At 36.4% G+C, this 14,101-nt stretch overlaps 1 non-coding gene across 1 annotated transcript; it reads left to right on the forward strand.

The window, feature by feature from the left end:
- The first annotated feature begins 1,136 nt into the window (after positions 1 to 1,136).
- LOC125999711 (small nucleolar RNA SNORA22) lies at positions 1,137 to 1,266 on the forward strand. The gene has a single exon (XR_007492190.1). It is a non-coding gene; the product is annotated as a small nucleolar RNA SNORA22 (small nucleolar RNA).
- Positions 1,267 to 14,101: the final 12,835 nt, after the last annotated feature.

Consider the following 14,101-nt stretch of genomic DNA (forward strand, 5'->3'; position numbering starts at 1 on the left):
CTCTCACCGCTCCCCCTCTTAAAGCTATAGAAATGAAACTACTTGGCCAAATTGAAAATCTTAAACAAATCTTAAGCCTTCAAAAACAGGCTGCTTCTCTTAATTCACAGGTTTCTGCCTTTCAGGCGTTCCCCCCCCCCTCCTAAATCTATAGTTGTCTGTCCTCTGCCCACTGAATTCCACGGCCAGGCCCCCCCTCTTGAGAACTCAAAGAGACAAACTAATGAAAGTGAGGCTAAGTGCCATAAAACAGAAACTGCTGCAGTGCCTACAAAAAATTCTAAGGGCACAGTAAGCAGGATAATTACAAAGTATCATCTGCTAAGCCATAAAACCTTGCGATATCTACACTTTGCTGTTAAAACTTCTAAGCCTAATGTACCCTTTACTCAGTACATTTTCTCAAACCAATCCTCAGCCTCCTTCAGCCTCTTTCCTGCCAGCCTTGGAAAACAGCCAGCTCAGGCCCTGCCACTCCCACTTTAAGCCTTCCAATTCACCTTGAAATACCCAATCTTTGTTATTCAAAAGAAATCTGAAAAGTGGCATCTCTTGCATATTCTCAAATCAATTAATAAAACCATGATCCCCATGGTACTTTTGCAACCCAGACTCCCCTCTTCGGTTGCCATTCCCTCTAATTCCAATAAATTAGTAATTAATCTTAAAAGATTGCTTTTTTTTCTCTATATCATTACACCCTGCGGACTGTAAATAATTTGCCTCTAGCCTTCCTGCTGTTAACTGTGCTAGCCCCTTCCCAAATTATCAGTGAAAGACTCTGCTTCACCTTGTCAGACCTACACTTCGTCAAATATGTGTTATTAAGTTTAGTGCATTAAGTGGTGTAAAGTAATTATTAAAACATTAAAAAGCAACAGGAAAATAACAGCAATAAACTTTTTTTTTCATGCCTCTCAAAAAATTTTACACCAAGGTCATAATTCTGTCACTTTACAGATAACAAAATATTGGTAAAAGAAAAACTTCTTTGTGTTTTAAAATCCAAACGAACACAAAAGTGTTAAATTTAAGTCTTATATTTCTATTAAAAGTTTTATTTTAATTTTTAAAGTATTTACAAAATTATGTGAAAAATAATGTGGTTAGCCTTTTTAAACAATATAGTTAATTTTATGCACAGTAAACACCTAAGTATGCTTTATAGTACCCTTAGTTTTAACTTTGTGCTACAGCAATGGTTGTTCTTTATTTCTGCATTGAAAAAACTATTATTTTAAGTGCATTCAAAATATCAGCACATTATATAAATCTGTATATTTGTGTCGCAGTGAAAAAATAATATTAATGAAAACTATATTATATATAATTTTATAAGTAATATATAAAAGTAACTAAACTTTATAAGCAAATTAACTAGTATTAAACATAATTTTAGTCTTAAGTTCTAGGTGTGTAAATGTATCCAATGTCTTTAACTATATTTTATAATAATCTAAGCATTTAGTTAATTTAGTATATAATATTTTTTACAAATTATTCACATAAAGTCTTCATAGTAAAAACAGTTGTTTGTTTTTTAAAATCAGTTTTTATACCTTTAATAATCATAGTTCATGCTATTGTGTTTAATCATAAAAATTTTAACACTTTATTGCAGCTGTCTTACTATTCTACTGCAAAACCAATTTAAAGAAAACCTATTCATTTACAGCAAATGATTTCATACTTCAGAGTGAAGACTCCTTCTACAGTGCTCATTAACCATTTTACTTAATGTTTTAAACTTCAAATTAAAATTGTTTTAAAAATGTTTTGTGTTAAATCTAAACCTTAAAATTTATTTTCAGCAAAGTTCCACTCCATCTACATTAAGTACTTCTCAAAACTAAAAAAGTTTTTCTACAAAATTTTTTTTCTTCTCACAAACATGCTAGCTAAATATTTAAAAGCGCTTGTCAATTTTTTATAAATCAGTCTTAAATCAATCCTTTTGTCTGTTTATGTGTCTGTTGTGATGAATGAAAGTGGCCACAAGTGTAAAATGTTGTGTTTAGTATTGTTTTGTTTTGTCTGTTTATTTGTTATCTCTACATTTTATAATAATACAATTTTTAAAGCCTTATCCATTTTTCAAATTTCAATTAATTTTTTCAACCTGGTTCAGTCTGGTCAGTTCACAAACTGGCATCTTGCAACTAAAAATCATGTGTTAAAAATTATGTATTAAGCTAGCTTTGTCCTTCTAAAAACATGGCGGAAGGTGTGGGAGATAGCAAACCCCAGATTTCTCAATGGCCATCGAGAATAACTTTTCCCTGGAAAATTTCTGGACTTTGCCGTCACCCGGCTTTCCTGTTATGTGTAAATTCAGGCCTATATAATATGTATTTATAGCTAAAAAATAGCATCTAGCTTTAAAATAATAACTAAAAAGTTTAAAAAAAAATCATTTAGGTTCAGTTTAAAAGTTTTTAAAAAAATTGGCAATTGTTAATTATAAAAATTTTTTGAATGCTGAAGTCTAACAAAAAATTTCCGCAGCCTTCCACAGTCCTGTCTTCATCCACTTCAAAAAAGCCTGTCACCCCTCCTGCCAGCCGCCTTTCCTGCAAACCTGTTTCTAACGGACTCCACCTTTGACAATGCTGAATTAAGCACTCTGCCTAGCTGCCTTAAATGCCCACCATTGCCACCAACAACCTCCATTGTAAACAAGTCACGGTCGTGGAACTTTGCTTGCTCGAACCATATATGTGCCCGCCTGTTCAACAATCAAACATTTGCAATCAAACCATTATTGTTAACAACTCTTCCATCTTCATTGAAGCCCCCAACTCCACTTATTTTGTTTGTTCCACTAGATTTTCTCCCCATATTGTTACTAAAATGTTTCTTGCTTATCATGATTGTTATGTTTTAGCTTTGTTAATGCCTAAAATAACCATCAAACCTGTTGGTCGGTTTCCACCTCGAACCTCATCCTGCAAATGGTCAATGCCTCTGCCCAGGCACTCTCTAACACCAGCTATGAACACTGTTGGATCTGCTATTCACCGGTTTTGCCGTTTTATGAAAGCATCACAACGTTTAAATCTCCTATCTACACCAATGACTCTAAACTTCTTCTCTGAAAAGTTCAGCCTCAGCGTCATTAACTCACTGTTGGGCAAGTTGTGAGCTACGGACTCTGCCTTCTAGCCCATCCTCCTCCTCTCAAGTTATTTTAAATATTATAAATGCCTCTGCTCTAGCCCTCACAGACCCATATTATGAACACTGTTAGCTTAGCTTCTCTCCTCAACCCCTACGATACTGTTAGTTCCCTTGCTGATATAGTTCTTCAAAATCGTCGTGCTCTATATTTTGCCCTTATGTAAGAGGGGGGAGTCTGTGTAGCCCTTAAGGAACAATGTTGTATTTTCAAAGATAAACCTGGATTAGTTAGGAATAGCGTTCAACACATTGGTGACGGTATAAAAGACTTCCAAAAACATTTCGATGAAAAACAAGGTTGGTAACAGGGTTGGTTTTTCTCTTCTCCTTGGATACATACATTACTGTCCACTATTTTGGGCCCTCTTATTAGCCTCATGCTGCTCCTTTCCTTTGACCCATGGGCTTTCCGCAAACTTACTGCCCTTGTTAAAAACCAGGTAGATGAGACGGCAAAAACCTCTGTTCAAGTTCACTACCAACAGTTAACCCAACGTGACTCCTGTGAAAACTTGGCTTTTGTCACCAAGCCGCCCTTCCAGCCACTAAGTTTTCAGGAGATAGAGCGCATAGCTAACAAACGGAGCTCGCTCCGGTACTTGTGCTCTCGGCTATGGAGATACCTACGACGGGATTAGCAAGGTCCCAGTTAGGACACGGCCCTAAAAGGCTACAACACATAATTCGGATCTCTGCGCGCACCCACGGCGTCTGTAGCCACCTTTTAAATGCGGCTTTGGCCGTGTCCAACCTGGTCAAACCTTGTAGCCTAAGACACGGTTCTTCCACCCGCTCACGACTTTCCTTCTTTTATTAGAAGAGAAAGGGGGAGATGTTGGGGACTGACTTGTTTGAGGCCATTTTGCTGTTCTTTCTGCCATATTCCAGCTTTTCACCTAAAGGCTACATGCAGTCTTGCTGTAAGTTCTTGGGCCAAAGAGAAAGGGATGTGCAGCTGCAAAGTATAATTAATCTTGTAGCCCGGAGGAGAGCAACACGGCCCGGTACCATTCCCAGAAATGAGGTCTTACTCCCTCAACTACATTCCGGAGTCAACAAGGCAGTTATTATGTGTATATGTTACATTGTCTGTACAAAATTATTTCTGTAAGAACATTGCCCCCACCTTATATCTGTTAAAAGTTTAGAAATGCAGCTAGAAGGTCACAAGATGTTTCCATGGATACTGCAAGAAGTATTGCCCACTTGCCTTATTTGGAATAATGAAGTAATTTTCATGCCAAAAGTGTGATTGACATCACCCTTGTACTGCCCCCTTCTCCTTCTCTATATAAGAAGGAGCTGTAGCCAAATAAAGTGGCCCTTGAGCAGTGAGACATTGCCTTGGGTCTTTATTATTAACCTCTCTCAGATTTTTACAGGTGTGGTTGTTCTTCTACCCAGCAAAATAAGAGTGCGGTTGTCTGAGAAGTCTTCCCAGCTAATTCCTGCTGGCCGGGCCCCCCTGGGGGGCTTCAGGACCCCGCACCCTGATATGGTTGAATTTAATATTTATATATAAAGGACTATATGCAACTAATATTGGTGGCAGTAATATTACTTTCAGTATTCTATCATGTTCATGTGTAACTCATCTCATATAACTACTTAAAAATAAGTAATCAAATATTAATTCCAAGTAGTGACTAAAAGGTATCTTTAAATTTTATTTACTTATTTATTTACTGATTTGGGGGACTTACTCTTGGATCTGCACTCAAGGATAATTCTTAGTGGGGCTCAGGGAATAATTTGGGGTGCCAGAGATCATTTCTGGATTGGCTGTAGACAAGATAAGCACCTCACCAGCTGTACTCTCACTCCAGACCCCCAAAAGGTATCTTCCTAAAACACTGATTTTCATGAAAACAATGCAAGATTCACTACAGTATTTCTAAATTAAAATGTGAAGATCTTTAACACAGTAAATACAATGTAAGTAGAACTCATGACTTTCTCAGTTTTTCTCTTAATATTATTTGGTATTTTCCGAGTTGTTAGCCCCATCTTACACACTGTGATCTCAGTATTCTTCTTTCAAAAATGTTTTATCATAGAAGTTGTCCAAATAACAAAGGCATTACTTGTTTTGCTCACATTAACAGAGCTTTATATATTTTGTGACCAAATAATTTTGTATCCCTTATTTTATCTCCTTAGTGTTATTTTTCATTCTTTTTTTTAAAAAGAATCCTATTCTCTATTTTCCAAGGAGCCTTTTTTTTTTTTTTTTGGTTTTTGGGCCACACCCGTTTGACACTCTGGGGTTACTTCTGGCTAAGCGCTCAGAAATTGCCCCTGGCTTGGGGGTACCATATGGGACACCGGGGGATCGAATCGCTGTCTGTCCTATGCTAGCGCTTAAGGCAGACACCTTACCTCTAGCGCCACCTTCCCGGCCCCCCAAGGAGCCTTTTTAATCCCTTTGTGACATTTGCTTAAACCATAGTCATCTTTCCTTAATTTGTTAATTCTTATATATACAATGGAATATTATGCAGCAGTCAGGAGAGATGAAGTCATGAAATTTTTCTTATACATGGATGTACATAGAATCTATTATGCTGAGAGAAATACATCAGAGGGAGAGAGATAGATGCAGAATAGTCTCACTCATCTATGGATTTTATGAAAAATAAAAGACATTTTTGCAATAATTCTCAGAGACAAAAGAGAAGAGGATTGGAAAGTCTAGCTCACGATATGAAGCTCACCACAAAGAGTGATGAGTGCAGTTAGAGAAATAACTACATTGAGAACTATCATAACAATGTGAATGAATGAGGGAAGTAGAAGCCTATCTAGAGTACAGGCGGGGGCGGATGGGGAAGAGGGAGATTTGGGATATTGGTGATGGGAATGTCGCACTGGTCAAGGGTGGTGTTCTTTACATGACTGAAACCCAACTATAATCATATTTGTAATCAAGGTGTTTAAATAAAGGTATTAATAAAAATAAACCCTAAGTACTACAAAAATGGTTTAATACAAAGATGTTTCTGCATATTATTTTTCACTCTTTTATTCTCTGGTGCCAGTCATTGAACCCAAAAGTTCACATGCAAGGCATGTGCAACTGTGTTACCTCCCTGACTCCTCCTATTTCTTTAAATTACAAAAATATTTTTCTCTTCCCCTCTAAACTTGTTTCGCTTGCTCCATATCACCTATAACCTTACTGAAATGCCCAAAATGCTGTATACAGAATTAAAAATATGTTTATATCTTAATATTCTCTCCTGATAATTTGATTGTTTCTTAGCCTATGTACTAAAGAAAGTATAGTACTGAAACTCAATCATGAACAATTTTGTATTTGTGAAAAAAACATGGTTATTAAAAAAAAAACCTAAGTGCCTTTCCTAGAAGCAGACCAGTGGGTGGGGGGGGGGGGTATTGGGATGAAAGGGCAAGGGAGTTGGATACTGGCAAATGAATCTATGTTGAAACATGGTGTGTTTGAAACTGAAGCATGAATAATTCTAAATTTTAAAGGTGACTAAATAAAAAATAAATTTAAAAAACTAGGTATAGAGGATTAGCTTTCTCCTCAACACACACAGAGATGCTTTCTTCTCTACTACTGAAGAGAAATACATATCTTATTATGAGGCAGATACATGCCCCAAGGAAGCACTTTATTTATGAAAGATCCAGAAAGCACATCACAAATCTGTAGCATAGAGAGTTATCTTGGAATCAAGTTTCCAATATACATGCTATGCTATGCTATGAATGTCTGTGGGATTCAAGATCCCAAAGTGAACACAGAAAGATGGAAGTCCTAAAGTGTTTAAGTCAATGTCAATGACATGGTCCCATTTCTCCTTTGATTTAAGAGCTTAAGAGAGAGTATAACCAAATGTGGTAAGCATTAGCACTAGTTTTAGCTCCAGCTAGAATATATTTCAATATTATATCTAGTAGAATTATGTATATAATTAAATATGAGGCATTTACTTCTATTTTCAGTTGAATAAGGCAAGTCAACTATATAAGCAGTGAAGGAGTGCTGTTGGGTCAAAGCAACCTCAACATGTATTATATTCATATTACTGTATTAGGTAAACTGGAAATTATTTCCATTTTATTTCTTTTTTCCTTCAAATTTAATTTATGAGTGTTGCTTTTAATGGATTTAAATAAATCCAGAATATAAGATTTTACTGAATCACCACTTTGTTTATATATGCATTGCTCTGTAGTAAGTTTAAGAAAAAAATTTTGCTGCTTTGCAAAACAAATTGTGAAATTATCCATCATATTTCATGATCAGAACAGAATAATTTCACAAACATAATTGTTCCTTTAGAAATGCAAAAGAATTCAGTAATAAAACTATAGTACACAAGAAACTTAGAGCGACAGATTTTTGAATCTTATATATTATATAAAATTTCACTGTATTCTGAAATGTTAACAATTTCAGAACATTTTAAAAGAACTGCGGTTAAAACATTTTAACAAAAATTATTTATGTATTTATTTATTGGTTTTTAGGTCACACCCAGCAGCACTCAGGGGTTACTCCTGGCTCTATGCTCAGAAATCGCTCCTGGCAGGCTCAGGGGACCATATGGGATGCCGGGATTTGAACCACCATCCTTCTGCATGCAAGGCAAATGCTCTACCTCCATGCTATCTCTCCAGCCCCTTTACAAAAATTTTTAACATACACAATTTCATTTAGTTTATTCAAAATTGTAGTGAAGTTAAAATCTAAATGTGAATGGTAGATACCATTCTCAATGGATCATTTAAATTCATTGAAGGTCTGCTATTTGGGAAACACCACACTATGTCTGGAGATGCTAGGATTCCTGTCATAGTGGTTGGAAGTTAGTAAGCTGCCATCTGATCAATAGAGGTAACTTAAAGAGAAGGAGGTGGAAAGTGGGAAATTAGATGAAAGAAATGATTTGTAAATGCTTTGAGACCAGTTTTTTTGAAATGTAGGAAACTACAGTTCTTCATTACTAAGTCTCAACTTTCTTAGAGTTAAATCAAAGCCTGAAATGCAAAACCACTCTTAGCAGTTACATTTAATTATATCTTAGGTGAACAAGGGAGACTGCTTCTAGCAGGGGTCAGCAACCTTTAAGACATAAAGAGCCACTTGGAATTGTTTCCGAAGGAGGAAAAAACCTGGGAGCCGCAAAACCACTGTGACATTTAAAACAAATAATAGCACTGCAGTAAGATAATTAATGCTATATACAGGATCGTGCAGTTAGATGCTGATCTGAAGAAAAAAGAACTTTTTCACTTAACAATGTAAAACATATATTTGTGCAAATTAATAGCCAGTTAAAATATTTAAGTGATACCACTCCCCCCCTCCCCAGCTATCAGCCCTGGTGTTAGAGCCGAGGCAAAGCTTCAAAAGAGCGGCATGCTCTTTTGAGATTTTGAGGTCTGGTTGCCTAACCCTGTGAGGATGGCAAGGTAGGTATTATGGATACTTGTTGCACTGCTTAGTTAACTGTTTGTAAAGTAATTATTTTGTGTTTTCAGCTGCAAACACAGGCTTCATTATGTAATAACAAAGTAAGAAAACATAGGCTACATAAATGGAAGTCAGAGGGTGAGGCTGGCAGCCAAGAAAATCATCAAGCTTTGAAATCTAACCAAAGAACTATCTTTGCTCATTGAGATTTCAAAACTGCTACTGTCTAGTAATATTCACCCATTACATTTTTTCACATGAGTATGTATATACTTGTTATCTGATACCTGTTCCACCACTGTACCTTAGTTTTACTCAAAGTAGCTTTATCTTTTTTGTTCATAGGCAAAAAAACATGAACTTTATCATTTGCAGATGAAACATATTTAATTATTTTTTAATTGTGTTATAATAAAATCAAGCCTTTGAGAACCCTGAATGGGGGAAATATTTATATATACACTTAGGCCTATGTGGAAAAGAGTATGGAGATATCTCAGAAAGCATACACTCGAGCTTCTACATGAGGCAGTAATTTTACTTTTGAGCATCTACCCCACAGGTTCAAAACACTATCTGAAAAATACATTTGCATACTTATGTTCATTGCAGCACTATTAACAATAATAAAAATATGGAAATAACCCAAGTATCCAAGAACAGGTCAGTGGATACGGAGATTGTGGTACAGATATAGTGAAATGCTGCTCATCTTTTATAAGAGATGAAATCCTGCGAGTTGCAGCAATGTGTATAGAAGTAATGAGTATCATGCTGAATGAAGTCAATTGAGTGAGAGAGATATATAGTGACAGATCTCTGTCATAATAAAGAAATAACAAATGACTTTGAGAGTTGGTCTACAGACCTTTTCCCAGAAAGGAGGTGTATGGATACTGGCACATACAGGTGGGTGTGGTGTTTGGATATTTGGAAATGGAAACAAGCTAGTGAAAGATGTTTAGGTTACTAATACTGATGCTTAGATATAAATTCAAGGGAAAAAAACTAGAGCACAATCTGTGCCACAGAACATACAATGCCAGAGCTAAAGAGGCAAAGCATGGCTAAGGTGTATGCCAGCATGTGACTGAGCTCAGGTCAATTGCTGAAACTGCATAGTAACAAGAACATTAAGAGGTGGGGCCCTGGAGCAACCTTAGTACCACCATGGTAACACAGGTAATCCGTGGGACAATAGGTCCCAATCAGCACCATATCCTGGAACCCTGGTTGGCTAGGAATCATGGGGCGGGAGGGGAACCTGGAACACCTGAACACCACTTGGAATGTTCAGTCACACCAAAAAACTATCCCCACAGTATCAAAATTAAAGATGAAAACCATATATAGTATGATTGAAGATTAAAAATCAATAAAATAATTAAAAAATTAAAATAGTTCTTGAAATTAAGTAGATAACCTATAAAAGAAAACAGGGACATCTCAAAATAATGGGAGATAAAACAAGTCTTCTACATAAAATATGAATCAAATAGTTCACAAAATATTATTCACTGATTAATTTTTAAATTTATTGGAGAGGATAGAGCAATAGTATAATGGATAGAGTATTTGCCTTAAACATACATGACCTGGGTTCTATCCGTGGTACCCCAAATGGTCCCCAAGCCCTGCCAAGACTGATCTGAGCACAGAGCCATTAACAAACCTTGAGCACAACCAGGTATAGCTCCCCCCAAAATAAGAATAAATAAAATTGTATTTTTTTGTTTTTTGGGGGGCCACACTAGCTGATGATCAGGGGTTACTACTGGCTATGCACTCCTGGCTTAGGGGACCATATGGGATGCTGGGGGATGGAACCACAATATCTCCTAGGCGAGCGCATGCAAGGCAGACACCTTACCATTTGTGCCACTGCTCTGGCCTCAAAATTGTATTTATTTTAAATTTAAGTAATGTTGGTTTATATAGAATTATATGTATTTTAGGAATAACACATTCATCCTGTTCAAAATATATGTTATAACACTATACCCAGCACTCAAATACCAGTATCTCTACCAAAGTTCATTGGAGCACTTTTACCCTCATGACTCTATTCTATTCTCTCCTTTAATAACCACAGTTTGTGTCCATAGTCTAAGAGTTAGAATGTGGCTTTATCTGTTCCTTTGTTCTGATTATAGCCTATATTTGAGTGAGGTGATCAAGTATTTATTTCTCTTGTATGACTTATTTTGCTTTGCAAGTTTCCTTCCAGTTCTAGTCACATAATTGTAAAATGAAGAATTCGTTATTAATATAAAAATCTACAAAATATTCTGAACAAAATGAGATTAAATTAACTTATCAAAAATCATGGCACATATAGCAAATGAAGTTCTTGGAGGGAGCCAAATACATTGAATACATTATAAATGTATTGACTGAATACATTAGACAATAAATATAATAATCTGTACTAGGAAAATATCAAATTAAACCTTAAGAAAGCATAATAAATAACATTTTGGGGTTTTTTGGTTTTGGGGCCACATCTGCTGATACTCAGGGGTTACTCCTGGCTCTGCACTCAGAAATTGCTCCCGGCTCAGGGGACCATATGGAATACCGGGGGATTGAACTTCGGTCCATTCTGGGTCAGCTGTATGCAAAGCAAATGCCCTACCACTGCGCCATTGCTCCAGCCCCATAAATAACATCATTTTAAGCAGGAATCAATGGCAATGAAAATATGAGTACAGAAAATTAGCAATATCAAAATCCCATTCGTTGAAAAGACTAATACATTTTATAAATCTCTTGGAAAGTTAAAATAGAGAAGAAAATACAAATGAATAGTATAAACAATGAAAGAGAGCTAACTCTTGTTATTTCATGGAATTAAAATGATAGGTGGAACAATACTGGGCAACTGCTATTCAGGAAGACAATCCTGAACCAATTATTGCACTCCATATGGTTCTCAATCCTCACCATGAGTGATCTATGAACATAAAGCAAGGAGTAAGCTGAGATGCATCAAGGCATACCTTTGAGACAGGTCATGGGCGTGGGACTTTGCTTACTCGAACCGCATATGAGCCCCCAACTCCGCTTATTTTGTTTACTCCACTGGACTTTTCCCCCATATTGTTACTGAAATGTTTCTTGCTTATCGTGATTATTGTGTTTTAGTTTTGTTAATGCCTAGATTAACTATTAGACCTGATGATGATTTGCTTTGGGATAAGAAGATTACTATGTTTAGACATAAGTGTGAACCTATCACTGCTATTACTCTTGCTATTGTTTTAGGGTTGAGTTTTGCTGGAGCAGGAACTGTTATTACTTCTTTCTTTCTCAAAGAGGGGGAATTATGTACCACCCTTAAGGAAGAATGTTGCTTCTTTAAAGATAAATTGGGTCTGGTTAGAGACAGTGTTAAACAATTGGAATTAAGCTTGGAAGAAAGACAAAGAGAGAGAGAGCAAAGTGAATCTTGGTATCAAAATTGGTTTTCTGACTCTCCGTGATTGACCACTTTCCTTCCCACTATTTTGGGTCTAATATTGTGTTTCCTCTGCCTCATCTCCTTCAACCCATGGGCATTTAAAAAATTGACAGATTTTGTCAAAAATCAAGTGGATAATGCTAACAAAAACATATTACTGTACATTATCAACCCATCCTCAGGTACAATTGAATTTTGAGGAACTGGAGTGCATGGTTGCCACTCCGAAATGGTGGTGGATTAGGCTGCAGTGTTGCCAAAGACGGGATTAGTTTGGGTCCCTAACAGTGGAAGCCCACCTTCCCTTTTCAGGTGCCACTTAGGGTAGCTCCCCAGATAGCCTAAGACAGGCGCATCGCCAGAATTTCTGTCACTTGATATTGCGCTCCTTTTACTTATATAAGAAAGGAGGAGCCAGATCCTTTGAAATATAGCTTAGCATAAGTACAGCCATTTTACCTCGGACAGACATTTTGTTTCAGCATTGCCCTTAATCTGAATTTAAGATGTGTACCTGCCAAATGGGCAGGAGTTGACGCAGACTGCCCTGCAAGAATTTGACCACACAGGAAGGCTTGTTATATAATTAGCATGTATGTACTTGCAGGAGGTATGCTGGCAGAGCATTGTGATTTTTATGAATACACCTAGAGATTGCGTTGTTCATGTAACCACCCGTTATGAAATATCCCACTATTGTTCACTCCCTATAAAAGTCCTGCTTGTTTGAAATAAAATTGACACCTTTACCAGAATTTTTGTCTTGGTGTCCCCTTTTCTCCCACCCTTCTTTCTTTCAGGAAAAGTCCTTTCTACGATGACAAATAACTGTGAGCCACGGGCAGGCTCACCTTGAGACTATTTAGTATGTCTCAAAAGCCAAAAATAAAAATAAGCTATTAATAAAAACAATAGAGATGAGGGGAAGGATAACTAGCTCATAGTAGGAAGCTTGCCACAAAGGTGGGGAGAAGTGAATTTAGGGCAGAAAATGGACCACTATGACAATGATAGTTGGAAATGATCACTCTGAACAAGAACTTGGTAATGAAAGAAGGCAAAATGATATACATGAAATCCCTTCAATAACAATATTGCAAACCACAGTACATAAAAAGTGGGGAGAAAGAGAGAGAGGTAGAGAGACAAAGTAAAGAAAAATGCCTGTCATAGAGGGAAAACAAGGAGGAGGATGGGAGGGAAACTGGGGACAATGGTGGTGGGAAATGTTCACTGGTGAAGGGATGGGTGCTGGAACACTGTATAACTGAAACTCAATCATGTACAAGAACCGCATCTCACAGTGATTCAATTTTTAAAAATTATTAATTAAAAGAATTACTAAGAACAGCTCCACAACCACCAACTTGATACCCTATTTAAAACAGGTAAATTCCTTCAAGAATACACTATCCAGAATCTAAACAGACCTATTAATTTGAATCAGTATAACATTCCAAAACAGAAAATGAGACCAGAGTGATAGCTCACTTGATTGAGACATCTGAAGTATACTTTGCAGGAAGGAGTCCTGGATTCAGTTTTTGCCACCACATGGTCCCTTGATCACCACCAGGAGCAATCCTTGAGCATAGAACCAAAAGTAGCTCTCATAGAACTGCCAAATGTTGCTTCCAAACAAAACAAATGAAGAGAAATAACAAAAGTAATGGGCTGACTGGTTAATTTAATAGTTACTTAGAAAGAAAGAATATGAATAAGTACATGAAATAACCTTAACTTCATTACATATCAAATTAAAACAAGAATATACAATTACACAAATAAGCACATCAGAATATCCATGTCATCACATATCAAATTAAAACAAATAGATACTACTATGTATCAATCAGGAGAATAAAACATAAAATACTGAAAAGACCAAATGCTGGAAAGAAAGCTATGAAACAGAAATTCTCATTTGGTGCTGTGGAAATAAATGTGAAATGTTATAAGATCATGGGAAGAAAACTTATAAAAGTAAACTTGTCCTTATACAATCCAGCAACCAAATT

The sequence above is a fragment of the Suncus etruscus genome, chromosome X (genome assembly GCF_024139225.1).
Source record: "Suncus etruscus isolate mSunEtr1 chromosome X, mSunEtr1.pri.cur, whole genome shotgun sequence".
Lineage (NCBI taxonomy): Eukaryota > Metazoa > Chordata > Mammalia > Eulipotyphla > Soricidae > Suncus > Suncus etruscus.